The following is a 13470-nucleotide window of genomic DNA, read 5'->3' on the forward strand; positions in this document are numbered from 1 at the left end:
ATTCTGCCACCAAAACTTTCCCTTCAAAGAACCACACAAAATAAAATCCTTGACAGTCTTGTTACAGAGACCGACCATACTAAAAGGGAAGATCACATTTCTCTGTTATAATTAGGAAGAGCAATAAATGCTTTATGAAGCAGGGAATTAGAAACTCCTCTGTTTGAACTATGCTATGCTCCTTAATCCCTAGCTACTATGCACGTTAGCATAAATGTCTCTGTGGTAGCATTTTGGGATGAACACACAGGGAACGTCAAATGGCAAAGATGGGCAAGCCTGACCTAGTCAGAGCTGAATATTGGACTTGCATATTGTGTTTCCTCCCTAGTTATCTTCACAGCAGAGGCTGCAACTAGGCAACATAACACTACCTCCTTCCTGCACTTCTGCAGCACCCCCCGTGTGGTACCAGCACAACATTGTGTAAAGACTCCAGCGCAAGATTTTCTTCAAAGTGCTTTTCAGAACTACATAGAGGCCTGCCTGGAGATCTGGACCCTGCAGGTAGGCAGTGCTTGTTCACAGCCATACAATGTATGGATGAGCCATATTCAGTGACCTGTTTTTCAGTACTGGATCATGGAGACTGGCAGGGCAAAATGGTCTGCTGATCAACTTGAGAACGGTCAGATTGAACCAGCCGAGAGAGAGAGAGAGAGTTTTATAATGTGGCTTTACAGAAAGCTATTAAAAAGCAGTAATATATTGTCTGTTGTCCTGGGATAAATGAATAATAAATCCTCTGGCACCTGAACAGGGGACAAGCTACAAATGTTTTAAGGAAGCAGCAGAATGACCAGCAGAGAGACAGCTAGAGTAAATCAAGTAAGAGATGATGACATGGGCATGTTAAGCACTCTCCTCCTCACCACCATGTTGCAGTGTTGCATCTCCATTGCACCCAGGTCCAGGGAACCTGTTCATCAGTTTCTTTACCCAGAGGGGTATTGAATTTTGTAACTTGCACCAAATTTAGAAAGTAAACTTTCCGGAGCAGAGACTATGCTACCTCCTAAAGGTCTGTACTGGGGCTTTATGAAGGGAGGCACTGATGTGGCATAGGTGGAAAACTCACAAGAGGATAAGGAATACTCAGAAAAACCCATTAATTGGTTTATTTTAAAACCTGGAGCTTCCAGTGCCAAAAGCATGAGGTGTGGCCACCTAGAGACTGAGGAGATGGATGTGGCTGTACCAACCCATAGGTGATTGGCACGGGGAAATCCTACACAGCTTTGGCCACTCAAGAAGGCCTGAGGAACATGGAAGAACCCACTTCCTCCACAGTATTTTGGGGACAGGCTCACTCCTAGGAAAGCCTGATGGCAGCCTGGGTTTCCAAGGAGTGAGCCTGTCTACAACCCATTCTCAATTCTCTGTAACCTCTCTGGTGCTTCCTTCTTCCCTGTCCAATACTAACACTTACTGTGAGATTTCTGGCTGCTTTCTCTTTGGCTGAGACTTGGAGCACTGTTTCAAAGCTTTAAAAATATCCCAGGAGAGGCCTTCATATCAGATTTAAAGATCTGGCTTCTGCCTAGCTGTGATCAAGTTTTACATTTGAGGGTGGAAAAATACTATAGTGTGCAATCTAGGCAGAACTAGTGGTAGTTAGCCAAGTGATAGCTTGCTACCCCTCAAGTCATCACCTCAGGTGGACTTGGCAACCACAGCCTAGAACCTAGAGCTTACACCAATTATGTGCTGATGCAATGATATGCACTTAGTCACAAGGGCAAAAATGATTTCTAGATACTTTATGCACTGTGGCCCTTAAATTCTGTAACTGGGCATGAAGTAATATGATTACATGGGAAGACTTCTTCAGGACCCTATGGAGCAAAAAATATTATGGGAGATGGAAAATAACATGTAAGATCCGAAGACTATCATGAACATCTCCTTGGGCACATCCAGACAAGCGCGCACGTGCCTCTTGCATCATCCTAAACCAGACTGAGACACTGCAAGAGGCATGCTGGGAACAAAAAAATGTTCCCCATGGTGCATATTTGCAATGCGGGGTCAAAATGTGATACCTGGAGATCAACTATGTAATTGATAAGTGTGATGCTGATTTCTTTACAGAAGATGTTCATACAACACAAATTGACCTTTTATTTTGTGTCTGTTGTAAAGGTGGGGAACAGCATTACCAAACTTATTGGAAGAAAACAAATATTTAAATAATACATAGAACTGTGAACCACAAAGATGATTACAGGATACTAGGAGTTGTTAAGGCTGTTTGCATAGTCTATTGATCTCCTATTCCCAGAGTTTTTCCTGGACCCTGAGGTATCTGTGTGCCAGGCATAGTCAAATTGCTGTATTAGATACTGAAGAAAGATGCATTCTTAGTACAAGCATTTAAAATAGTTTTCTTTAATTTTCTTTTTTAAAACATAAGTTTGTATAATCCCTCTCTTATGGGCCCACCAGAAATAGTAAATACAAGCTTTGTAGGAGGTGAGGGAGGACAGAAAGGTTGAATTCTAGGCTAAGGAACCTTCAAGTATTCCTTTAAACACTTCAGCACTCCAGTATATATCACATCAGCTTCAGATGCCACCCATAAACCACCTTTTAAAGGTCTGATTCCAAAACACCAGGGTGCAGCAGCAAAGGGGTTATGGAAAGAATCCCATTTGACAGATGTAGATGAGATGTTTGTAATTTAATTTTGCTGATACTCTTGAATACATGGCAACTAAATGAAAGCTCTCATTTCAGAGCTCCTCTCTATGTGGGTACAATTTCCTATTGAGAGTCATCATTTCTTTTTTCTGATGCCATGGGGGTGGGAATGCCTCTGCTTTGGGCCATTTTAACAAAATTCTTTGTCCCTAAAGCCACGTTTTTCTGAAGAAACATGTGCTGCATGGGGCTCTGCGGATACAATGGATCTTTCAGTTTCATGGCCAAACTGAAAATCGAAAAAATTAGTTTGGGGTCAACCAATACTTCACTATTTGGCAAATTTAGCAATGCTATTCATGAAAAAACCCACATTGCTCAGCATTAGTGTGTCTGTTTCAAATTTAGGGGATTATTTAAACTAAACAAATTGGTTAAAGACAAAACACCAGCATTAAATGTTAACCTCCCCACAGTCAGTCTGCTTGCTAACATCCTTATGGAATGGGAATGGAGAGAATTGTATTGTTCATGTTTAAAGCTCTTCCATTCTCCCCAGCCCTAGTCAGGCTTGGATTTAGAGACCTTGATGTTAAAGGAACTTCTGGGAGATAAACAGACCAAGCATGGGGCTGGAGTAAGGAATAAAGCACAGGGCAGATGAAACCATAACTAGGAGCAACTCCTGGTGGATTTTTGCCATCTAGTGGCTGATGCATTATAATCTTTCAGTTAATCAGAATGCTAACATCTAGCAGAGGCTATGGTGCTTGTAGCATTCTGACTTTCACAACATTTCTGCACATTTTAGAAGAATTGATAGTTTCTTAACACATCCTCAGTGTAAATTGTTTTCATATATATATTTCTCTTGCGGGGTGTTGGTTCCCAAGGCAACAAAGATATGCTTCTCATTCCTGGATTACTTTATACCTTGGGTAAAAATATGAAAATACACATTACAGTAAAGGGATGACTTTTGTAAGAGCTGGGTTTCATTACACAGAGGTCTTTCTCTGTAGATCTCAAATCACTTTGCAAGACAGTGAAGCAATCCCCATGGTCACTCAGCAAGACAGTGGCAGAGTTGGAGATGTAATCCCAAATTTCTCAAATTGCACTCTCCACGAAGAGACACCACCTCTCTTTGTAAACTCATTGACCAATGAAAGGATGGATCACTTGAAAACTAGTGCCATTTTTCTTCCCTTAGGTTCTGCTCTCTTTGCTGTTCCATCTCTCCAAGCTGACCAATCATTTTGCATTTTAATGGCTGTCCCTCATACGATGTATAGTGGTCCACACGAGACCAGACCAGATTATAATTCCTTTCTCAATCCCTGATTATGCATCATATTTTACAGTATGATTAGATGTAGGATTTTTGTATGGGTAATGAAATGATGTGGGATGACGACCCTTGAAACCCTTATTTTTTTTATTAGCCAGAAGTTCAGGTGACCACCCTGCAGCCCTCCTTTGGAGTATTCTCTCTTTGTTTTTCAAACTGAGACTCCACTAGGCATTTTTATACTTGTTTTCCGACACCAGCAGAGCTGCATCAGTGCCAGCTCTACACTAAATGGGACCCAAGTATTTTTCTCACCATGTTTAAAAAACCAACCAAACAAAAAACAACCTGATTTCATGATGGTAAGAGGCTAATTACCATCACGACTGCAGCTCACAGTGTTGTGAAATGGGTACAAAGTGTTATTATTATGAATGGCAACAGACTCATCTCTCTTTTTGGCTTCTCTCTAACCCCTACCTACTCTTTCTGTCCCCTCCAAGCCCATTTCACACCATTCGTTATTACATTTATATTTACTTTCAGGTTTTGCTTTTTTGGGGTTTTGTTTTTTTACCTATGGGGTACATTCAAACTGTACCAGCCTCCTGACGTGGTGTTACAGGGATAGTATATATAATAGCCCACTGAGTTTAGACAGATATATTTTTACTGAAAACATGGCATCTTTGTTGTAGGGTTGTTGGTTGTAGCTGTGTTGCTCTAAGGACATAGGCAGACCAGGTTCTTTGGGTAGAGACCAACTAAATAATTGGAAAACATTTATTTGCAAGCTTTTGGGCATCAGCACCCTTCTTTGAGCATAGAGAGAGACTGATGGTGTTTGTGTGCTCTCCTGGGTAGAATAGAAGCCAATAGGCAAAATATAGATCTGTGAAAATGCAAATGCGTGGCAGTGAGGATCAGAGAGATGGCAGATGATAGATGAGAGAGGTGGGTGAGGAAAAGGGGGAATGTTGAACTGGTGATAGAAGAATGTAGCTGGTAAACTACAGATGGTTACCTGGGGTTATCAGATGGCAGGCAGGTTATAATGTACCATAAATCCAATGTCTATATTTAGTCCATGATTTTTTGTATCCAGTAGATTTATGAAGTGAAGTTTGTAGGCTCATCTGAAAGGTGTTTGTAAATTCCCTTTGAGGATCTTAACTGAGAGACTGGAGAGAGTGCTTGTCTTGTGAGAAGTGTGCACCCACAGGTAACTGGGTATTTTTGTCTTTGATAGATTTTCGGTGTGTGTTTAATCAAAGACAAAAATACCCAATTACCTGTGGGTACCCACTTCTCACAAGGCAGCTACTCTCTCTCTAGTCTCTCAGTTCTAATCTTCAATAGGAATTTACAAAACACATTTCATAGACAAGCCTACCAACTTCACTTCGTAAATCTACTGGATACAAAAAAAATCCTGGTCTAAATATAGACATTGGATCTATAGCACATTATAACTTGCTTGCCATCTGATAAACCCAGGTAACCTGTCTGTATTTTACCACCTACATTGTTGCATTGCCAGTTCAACATTCCCCCTCCCCTCCCTCGCACCTATCTCACATCTATTGTCTCCCACCCCTCAGATCCTCACTGCTACACATTTGCATTTTCACAGACCTGCATTTTGCATATTAGCTTTTCTACTCTACCCAGGAGAGCACATAATTCACCAGCGGACTCTCTGTATGTCTGAAGAAGGGTGTTTGTGCTTGAATGTGTGCAAAAAACAATTTTTCCAACTATTTAGTTGGTCTAATAAAAATATCACATCTACCCAAAGAACCTTGCCTGCATCTTTGTTGAGTCACTTTGAGTTTTTCTGAATGCTTTGTGCCCTCCCTTAAGCACAAAATGATCTACCTCAATAACTTATTAAGTGCCTTTACTATTTGTGTACAGGAAGATACAGCAGAGACACTTCTGACAGGAAAACCACAGCTCATTTTTTACCTTCACTTGGTGAATAGGAGTGGAAAAATAACACCACCTGTTTTTTTGGTTGGTTTTTCTTTTGACTTGCAACAAATGATGCACAATGTTCATTTTATACAGAAGGTGTTATTTCTGTAACAATGAGAGGCAGTGGGCAAAAAGAACAATGGTCCTGGGCCGTTTATTCTATACCCTAGATGAATTAGGTCCCAGTTACATTATCAGAAAACAAGTGAAATGGCTCTCTTTCTTCCCTGGCCATGTTTAACATCTGGTTTAGTCTTTCTGTATATAGTGAACTAACAAAGGTTTTTACTGTGCTATCCTCTTGCAAAGTGTAAGGCTGTCACGTGGCATAGGAAATGAGCTAAAATCTCATTTGGTCCCCTGTGTTTTTGAGTCTATGGCTACATCTACACTAGTAAAAGGTCAAGCTCTGAGGTTACCATGACAGCCATGCAGGTTCAGGCAAAAGGCTCACCAGATTTTTTTTAGCCAAACTGACCTGGAGTGCTGTGCCCAAGATCAGGTCCAGATACTTTTGACTCCCCAACCTAATCAAGTACCATTTACAGCTCAGTTCAGGGCTGGGGTGGGTGAACACTAAGGCACACAGTTGACAGCCCAGAGGTCACAGGTTCAAGGCCACAGCAGAAATGCTCGTAAGGCAGCCTGGCAGATCATCAAAATTCACAGATCCACTGGAAGTATCTTGCCACAAGGATACAAAAAAGGAAGGACAGGTGGGTTGACAAGGGCAATGTTTGGCACAAGTATAGAGTGACACTTGAGCTCTTAACTCTGGAGTCATAGTGAAATATTGGACCTGAAGCACTGCAATAAAAGTTGCATTTTCATTGGTGATAGCTAAGTTATTGTAAAACCCTAGGTCAGGTCTGTACTAGGCACTTCTGTTGGCATAAGAATATTAGTGATGGGAGTGGATTTTTAAAGACGTCGATATACTAGCAACACCAGTATTCACACAAGCAAAATAGGTGTTTTTGCTGGTATCCTTTAATTTGTTCAAGGAAGTGATATGAGCTGTATGGCAAAAGCACATTTTTCTGGTAGAAGCTGTGCTTACAGTAAATGAGTAAGCTGGTTTAGCTGGACTGACCACCCTTTTCTTGTGTGGACTAAGCCATAGCTGGGACAAGGCATTAGTAATGTTTGTCTCCACTGTAGCTAGTTAAAGTGAAGCCTGTATCTCCTACCTGGGATTTTTACTAAGGTGAAGACCAGACTGGGAAAGTACTGTTTTGTCATCAAGCCCCTCCCCGTAGGGGAATTTTATACAGGACAGCCAGGCCCTGATCTTTATGTCAGGTATCCAGCATACAGCTCAAGAATCTGTTAATGATCTTTCTCAGCTCTCTAGGTGGTATTGTCAAGCACAGATTTAGCCATAGCTCCAAGTAAAAAGACATTGCTCCTGGTGTCTGGATATTTAGCTGTATGCTAAATACTGTACTAGAGAATGCAAATACTTCCAAAATTGCTATAACATTTAACCCTTAGAGTAAGAAACAAGCCAAGTTAAGTAACATTGTGCATTTAAATATAAAACACACTTCTCACTCATTTTTTCTTTTTAGTAGGTGATAAAATACATATTATCAAACAAATGCCAGGTGTGAAAAATAAAGGTTAGCTAAAAGTCCAGCATTTTTCAACAGGTAACTAAGGCTTTAATTCCTCAGTCCCTTCCACAATGACTATTTCAGCCCAGTACTATACAAACTGCGAAGTGACCTGCGTAAACTAATTGTGTTTTTTATAAATCTTCTGGCCTCTTTTGTCTGATAGCTTCTGTCTATTTTATTTCCTGTTAAATCTCGCCTCTAGGTTTGGATCCTGCAAAATGGTCCCTCCATGTAGACCCTTACTCTTTCATAGTATTGACTTCAAAAGTATAGGTCTGTGCATGTGTAAACCTGTTTTTAGGAATAAAAGCTCCCATGCACAGGGTACTATCCAAAATTAAATGAGCTGCAATTCACAGAGCATTTTACTGATGTACCTAATACAGAAAATTAAACTTGACTGAAAGTGTGTCTGTGAAAGATGTGTTATATTTGTACATCATAAGCAAATATTTTATTTTCCATTTGAGATGCTCAGAATTTGTTTGTTGCAGGAGTTTCACTATTTCAGGCATTACACTGAAGGGCTAAGCAAATGGAAACCTGAAGGAGTCTGAAGGGCTTCCCAAGTCTGAAAAGGGCTTCCGACTAGGACAGAAGGAGGAACCAATGTGCATGAAGAGGCATGAGGAAGAGGGTGCAAGCAGCAAAAAAACAAAAATGAAACAAACTTGCATAAAACACAGGGTTTAACCAGTTCCTGCACCACTGTAAAATATGTTTTACAGTAGAACCAGGAACTCCTAGTGCTTGATTCAGTTAGAACTGTAGATGAGCAAATAAAAATTGGGCTCTGCAACTTTTTTGTTTTGTATGGTTCATTGCTTCTGGAGCTGCTTAGTTGAACAAATCTCTTGAGCTGTTGCCTGAAAATTCATAGAGCCACTTTGCAGCACATGTACCCTCTGGTACAACATGAGGCACATGTACCCTCTGGTACATGTGGCTGTAAATTGCTCATATGGTGTCAACACAACGTTCTCCTGAAAGTTGATGTTTGGCACTTGTAAGCTCGATCTAAATTTATTCAGTTGGAAATTTCTTATAAAGCTTTTGGTATGTCCATTCCTACTTGGATAAGGATCTATTCCACATCTCACACTAGTGCAGCCATGACTGTGAAGATTTGGAGCTGCAGCCATGCAAATATCTTTAAGGTTTTATTTTTATTAAAAACTCTACACATTGTGAATGTTGTATTTAGTTGGATGTCATTTTTTTCTGGTAATTAAACATAAAAGTATAAAGTAATGTGGGAATGGAGGCTGGAATGCTAGTGAACTCAGAAGGCAAGGTAGATATGCTCCTTTATGGACTAACTTAATAAGATACGTATGAAGACCAGGGAGAAGTCTAGTGAAGGCCAGGGAGAAACTGAAGCAGTAAAGGAGAAATTTAAAATAGCAAATTAAAAAAAATGTTCAAGGGAGTTATGATTCTGTATGGGAAAACATCAATGATTTAGTTCTGAACAGTGCCCAAAAATTATGACCTCAGAGGACTTGTACACTTATTCCTCTCCAAGCTTACCTTCCCCTGTATTCTACCTAATCCAGCCACGAGCCCACTGCTTGAAGACCATCCTGCCTTATCACATGCCTAATCTAATCACTGATTGCATGTGCATTGGTATTTTCTGTTCCTTCCTTTTAAGCATCTTGTCTGAAGGCCTCTTCTCTCAGTCCTGCAGACAGAGCTTCTCAACCACGGTATCCCAAGCTGTACAATGAACCAAACTCCACCATGCATTGAAGGATCAAAGTAATTAAAATGACAGGCATAACATGTCATCTTCCCACACACCTTTCCTGTTGCCAGAAATGGGTAGATATAAGGGTCTGAGGAATAGGTAATTTGATAAAATTTGTGCCTTGGGCTGGCAAGGGAAAACACCCACCCCTGACAGGAAGTAGCTTTCACAGCTGCAGGCCTCCAAAAGGAGGCAGACATCATGCCTAATAATTTGTCTGGATCAAGCTATGTGTATCTGAAGAATGACACTGCACAGCTGGATGTTAGAGAACATTTATTTTTAAGGAAGATGCTGGACTATTTGTTTGACATTACCTTGGAAACCAGTAGCAACTTTTCATAAGTCTTGCCTATGCTAGGAAATGGAATAGTTCTGAGTCTCTGATCTCAGACTAGTAGATGCTTCATCATCTGCGGAGGCCAGATCCTATTCACAGAGTGAATGGAGCATGCTGGAGTTTATCTCTCTGCAAACCAAGTCTTAGCTGTGATTTCTGAACTGGCATAGAAGACTTTGCCTGTCCTTCACTAGCATTAAAAACACAGCCAATATCATATCCTGTGGACCTTCAAACACCTTGTGCCAATAGGGCCAAAGATGAGGACACCACCTTTTACCTAACCTGTTTAATTATTGAAATGCCTTTCAGTTCTAAGAGCTAGTTAGGAGGTCTCATTCCACCTTGATGATTTATTACATTATTGCCCCGCTGTCAAACACCAGCAAATATCAGGGCGTTACAAAACAACTTCCAAGTGGAGCAGATATCAGTCTGATAAGGACTCTGGGTATAGTAGGTAAGTAAGGCGAGAAGGGACCTCATGAAGTTGTCACAGGAGCACTGAGGTGCTCTGTTCCTAGAAGTGGAGAAGTGGAGCTGCCAATCTCCAGGGGCAGCTCAGGTGCCGGTTGCTGCGGCAACTGGGCAGGCCATGTAAACAGGAAGGGAGTAGGGCCGGGCCTTTATAAACAGCCCAGGCCAGAGCCTAGGGGGCAGTTCCCTTCTGGCAGCCGCAGGAGCAGGAGCTCTGCAGGAGAGCAGAGTTGATGGTTGCAGCATGACCACCCAAGCGGCTACGGCATGGTCAGAGAGCCAAGGAAGCGTAGGCCGTATGTTATAAGCCAGAAGGCTTCTTGTTTGTTATGTTGCAGCCGTTTGGCTTATGGTTTAGTTATTGTTATACCGGAGGACCGGGTGAGGCTGTAGGGGCGTGAGGAGGCCTCATGGGAGCTCCCCAGTGGTTTGGGGGGGTTCCCGGTGCCCTGTGTGAGCAAACGAGTGGTGCCTGGGACGGCACAGCTGGTCAGTGCTGAGGCGGCACAGCAGGTAGCTCTGAGCGGGCAATAGTGAGAGGCCCGAACAGGGTAGAGGACCCCGCCCAAGGGTCGTAGCACCAGAACGAAACCTGTAGGGACTCGTGTTGGGCTCCAGGTGTGGGAGCCACGTGGATAAAAGCCTAGGGTGGGTGCTGTAAAGGCGACTCGCCCGGCAAGGGCGAGTCAGTCACTATAGAGAGCCCGGAGAATGTGCTGAGAAGCTGTGGGAGCGGGCACGTGTAGAAGAGAGGCCCCAGGTGGGGCACGTGTAATAAGAAACAACCCCAAGAGGGGTGTAGATTATTGACAGTCGCCCCAAAAGGGGTGCGGGTCTAGAAGGCGTTCCGGAGGGTTTCCAGGATAACAGGAACCCCGAGGAACCGAAGGGGCCAGGTAAGGCTCTGGCTGCCTGAGCCTATCTGGATATTTATTATTGACAGGACCCAGAGGGGCCAGGTAAGGCTTAGGTCGCCTGAGCCTAAGTGGATAAGTAGTGTTGACAGGAACCTGGAGGGGCCAGGCAAGGCTTAGGCCGCTGACCCTAGTGAGGCAATAGACCCAGACGGTGGTCCAGGGGGCCAGGTACGGCTACGGCCACCTGAGTCCCAACCGGGGATAGGATTTGGATAATTATTATTGACAGGAACCCAAAGGGGCCAGGAAAGGCTTAGGCCGATGACCCTGGTGGGAAGAACACCCTTAGTGAGCTCGATTGGGCTAATCAGGAGTAAGGAGCGCTGGTTGTGTGACGAGCCCAAGGGCGCCGGAGAGGGGTGCTGGTGGCGAGACACATCCAGGGGCGCCAGGTAGGGCATAGAAGATTAAGGACCGGATAACGTCCAGAAAGAGCTGCGAGGCTTGGGGCATGCTAAAGGGGAGGTAGGAGGCACGCACTGCCCATAAGGCAGGGGTGCATTGAGGCACCCCACTCGGAACGGGGAATAGTATTAGCGCGGTGTCCAGGGCGATAAGAGGCAGCCTCCCATATTGAACCTTATAACATCAAAGACGTGGCGGGCGAGTAGAGGGTGCTGGATTGCCTGACTGACACGGCAAGGGGCGCTAGTGAGATCATGGCCACTCCTAGGCCCCACCCGTGACAGAAGTCACGTAGCCCAGTCCCCCTCAATGCAAGATCATTCCTGATCTAGCCATTGCGATCGGGTGTCAGTCTGACCTACTTCTGAAAATGTCCAAGGATAGAGGTTCCATGACCTTTCTGGGTGGCCTGTTTCAATGCTTAACTATTCTCATAGTAAAAAAAAGTTCTTTCTAATCTCCAACCTAAATTTTCTCTGCTGCAGTTTAAAGCTGTTGCTGCTAGTTCTGTTCTCTAAAGCCGTAGAGAACAGTCTATCCTCATCCTCTCTATAATCACCTTTCAGGTATTTGAAGACAGTTATCAAATTCCCCCTGCAGTCTTTTCTTCTCCAGACTACATAATCCTAGTTCTTTCAGGGTTTTCTTATAAATCATGCTTTACAGGACTCTAATGATTTTTGTTGTTCTCTGCTGGAGTCTTTCTAATCTGTCCACATCTTGAAAATATTCCAAGTGTAACTTGTTTTATTGAGACATATATACCAATCCTGAAACAGTGGTGTTCACAAACAGTGTGCAGGCAATCCCTTCTTCCAGAAAGTTTAGTTTAATCCCGGTGTTCAGCTCCTGGAGAAAAACTCTTTTCCAATAATTTATTCTAATTGGGGACCCAGAAAAAAGCAAACTCTTCTGCTTTTTGCACACCTCCTTCTACCTAACCCTTACATAATCAGAACTAACTGAAAATGCACAGAATGTCTTCTCAAGACTGAACTTGTACTCTGGAACTTTGTACAACAAATTACTTTTGCCATAACTATACATCTGGGTTTTCAAAGCAGTAGATAGAAGTCTGTGGGTTTTGGTAGGTGTTTAGCAGGAACCCCCTTCTTTTTCTGAATGCTATGTGCTTGTGAGTCCCTGGTCCAAATCAGACAGACTAGCATGGAGTTGCAAGGGGCTGATACACATATGGAAAGCAGGCTGGAGAGGGGCAAGTGATGCAGAATGCTAGGCTAGTGTCACATGATGAGGAAAGAGATGATTATTTTAAATGACTGTTGAATGTTAAGCAGGGCAATGATCTACTAACAAACTGCTAACTGCTCAGCTGCTAATTGACATGGATAATGTGATGTTTCATATTCTGCAAAGGGCCTTGCAAATGAGTATAGATTTTATCATTTTATCAAGGGAGGAAGGAGGACCCGGGGAACTATAGGCCAGTTAGTCTTATCTTGATTTTTAAGAGAATTATTTTGGCGCATGTCCATAAGGGGCCAGCAGGGGAGGTTATGCTTAGGGGCAACCAACACGGGTTCATTAGTGGCAGGTCCTGTCAGACCAACCTGGTGGCCTTCTACGACAAGGTCACCAAATCCTTAGATGCAGGGATAGCAGTGGACATAGTCTTCTGGACTTTTGGAAAGCCTTTGACACTGTCTCTCACCCCATTCTCATTAAGAAACAGGGGGACCGTGGTGCTGACACCTACGCAGTCAAATGGGTTGCCAACTGGCTGGAGGGCAGCACCCAAAGAGCGGTGGTGGATGGGTCATTTTCAACCTGGAGGGATGTGGGCAGTGGGGTCCCCCAGGGCTCAATGCTTAGGCCTGCACTGTTCAACGTCTTCATCAGTGACTTGGACAAGGGGGTAAAAAGCACCCTGTTCAAATTTGCTGATGACACTAAGATGTGGGTGGATGTGGGCACACTAGACAGGAGGAATAGGCTGCAAGGTTAGACAGGTTACAGGGGTGGGCAGATGAGAATAGGATGGGATTCAACACTGACAAGTGCAAGGTGATGCACCTGGGGAGGAAGAACCAGCA

The 13470-nt window shown here is 43.3% G+C and overlaps 1 protein-coding gene across 2 annotated transcripts in view; it reads right to left on the reverse strand.

Moving 5' to 3' along the window:
* The window catches only part of PSTPIP1 (proline-serine-threonine phosphatase interacting protein 1), a 95892-nt gene that overhangs the window by 37974 nt on the left and 44448 nt on the right, over positions 1–13470 (reverse strand). The gene's annotated exons all lie outside the window — the stretch shown is intronic.

The sequence above is a fragment of the Crocodylus porosus genome, unplaced genomic scaffold, assembly GCF_001723895.1.
Source record: "Crocodylus porosus isolate Cpor-Errol unplaced genomic scaffold, CroPor_comp1, whole genome shotgun sequence".
NCBI lineage: Eukaryota > Metazoa > Chordata > Crocodylia > Crocodylidae > Crocodylus > Crocodylus porosus.